This window comes from Panthera uncia, chromosome B4 (assembly GCF_023721935.1).
Source record: "Panthera uncia isolate 11264 chromosome B4, Puncia_PCG_1.0, whole genome shotgun sequence".
Lineage (NCBI taxonomy): Eukaryota > Metazoa > Chordata > Mammalia > Carnivora > Felidae > Panthera > Panthera uncia.
The window spans coordinates 134,181,526-134,183,685 of NC_064809.1; the positions used below are offsets into that span (position 1 = coordinate 134,181,526).

The window sequence follows — 2,160 nt, forward strand, 5'->3', positions numbered from 1 at the left end:
GGGGCAGAAAAGGGCTGGAGAGACTTTCCCAAGGTGCACGTGCCAAGCTCCCTTCCTCCCTTCTCCTGCCGGCGAAGCCATCCCACTGCGCACACGCCCCATCTCTGCCCGGTGCTGGATCACAGCCCTGCCTGTTGGCCTGCCCAATGGCAGGGGCAACACAAGTTTCTACAGGAAATTGATGGGGGGTGGTGTCCAAAAGGTATAATTAGCTCCCTTTCCATCAGTGTCTACAGTGTGCATGTGTAATTGAGGGGGTATATACACAGAGGGTGAGGGTGTGTATGTGCTCTGCCTGCTATCTATGGAGGGTGTGGTCCAGGGTATATGATGTGTGGACATCCTGCCTCTCACACCAGCGCAGGGCATCCGTGTGTTCTGTGGGTCCTTCCGTGCAATAAAGTGACAGGTTCCTCTCCAGGATGGAAGGATTGTTGGCTGGTCTCTGACGTCTTTTCCGGTCACCCCTCCTGGGACCCTGTCTGTGACTCTGGGCCTTCTCTCCTTTCTGACAGTGCAAAGCTCCCTGTGTGGCCAGACAGCCCCTGGCAGCAGTCCCAAGCAGATGCTTGCTCGCCAGCTTGGCTTAGATACTCTGAGTCCCCTGGGTCTGGTTTTCAGTCTGTTAAAGGGGAACGATGAATACCGCCTGCATTTGGTGACTGTGTGGACGAAGCAGGATGTGCGTGAGAGTTTAGAATGTGGCCCTTAGCAGGTGCTCAATAAACAGGAGCGAACACGCGCGCACACAAGCACGCCTGGTCCCTGGGCTCCGGGAGCTGAGTCTTGCTGTTTCACCCACAACCATATTTACTCCTTTGCTCAACACACACGAGGACACGCTCAAGCCGGCTGGGTGGAGGCTAGGGCGCAATTACACCCCGCAGTGCCCAGAGTGCTGTGACACACACACACCAGCCCACCAGCGCCATGCCAGTCCCTTATCTGCCCTGACAATGCTCCAGGCAGCCAGGTGGCACTACCTCTCAGTAATTTTCCACAACTTGAGAGAAGCCGAGCCTCTCGCACACTTTCCTCTTAGGGGTTGCTCTGAGGACTGAACGAAGGCACGCATACAGCAGGCTCAGGTGAGTGCCTGGCACCACCCAGGAAGCCCACCTCTGCCTTGTTTATGACGAAGCCACGGTTCCCCACCAGTGCTCTGGGCACCCCCCCCCCCCAAAGTTCACACGCTGCTGAAACGCATGAGCTTCCCCGGGTGGGCTGGGGGGATGTTAACAAGCAATTAACGCCAGGCAGGGACAAAGATGCCAAGGAGGGAAGGAAGAATCAGCTCTGGCTGGCTTGGGCAGGGCAGGGAGAGCGGAGCCGGACAGGCTGCGCAGAGGAAGTGGTTTTTGGTCCAGTTGGGTCTTGTTCGCGGAAGGAGATTTCCAGGGGCAGAGAAAGGGGGGAGGGAGCCACTTGAATAACAGGATGACCAGGCGACGAGTCCAGCTGCGTGTTCCCGCGCCAAGTGCAACCACGGGTGATCATGAGTTCGCTCAAGCACCCCGTTTTACGGACGCAGACCCTGGGGCACGAAGGGGACCCGAACCCAACTGTCAGACCCTGGGGAAGGGCATTTCTTGATGAGGGGAGAGCGCGGGGGTGGGGGTGCACTCGCGCATTCACAAACGCCTGGTACCGACCGCCCGGCTCCGTGCTAGCTGCTGGGGACCCAGGGGGTCCTGCAGGCAGGGTCCCGGTTCTCTCGGGCAGGGAGGCAGCAAACACCAGGCGTGCGCGGTTTCAGAGACGGAGGAGGGCTCCGCAAGAGCAGAGCGCGGGGCTGGAGCTGGGGCTGGGGCCGGGGGCCGACTGCTTCGGGTGGGCAGGGGCCTCCGGCCAGGTGGCGCATTTGGGATCCGCAGCGCACGCGTCCGGGGTGTGGAGCGCCCAAGCCGCGCGCGAACGCGCTTCGGGGCGCGGCTGCCGAGCGGCGCTTCCGGGCTCACAGAGACGCTCGCCGCGTCCCGGCAAAGTGCGCCTGCGCCCATTTTGCAGATGCGAGAAGCGAGGACGCGCAGCCAGCCCCGGCAGGGCGGCGGCGCGGACGCCGGGTCGCGGGCGCGAGCTCCGTGCGCGCCCTCCTCTGCGCCTGCGCGGGAGAGCTCGGGGGGGGGGGGGGGGGGGGGGGGGCCCCGGGGGGGGGGGGGG

At 62.5% G+C, this 2,160-nt stretch overlaps 1 protein-coding gene across 2 annotated transcripts in view; it reads left to right on the top strand.

Moving 5' to 3' along the window:
* Positions 1-1,067: 1,067 nt before the first annotated feature.
* FAM118A (family with sequence similarity 118 member A) overlaps positions 1,068-2,160 on the top strand; it is a 26,640-nt gene continuing 25,547 nt past the window's right edge. The window contains exon 1 of one of the 2 annotated variants that reach the window (XM_049626519.1): positions 1,068-1,088. The gene's annotated coding sequence lies outside the window, so the exon portion shown is untranslated. The remainder of the gene's footprint in view (positions 1,089-2,160) is intronic. The other variant, XM_049626516.1, reaches the window with a different exon arrangement.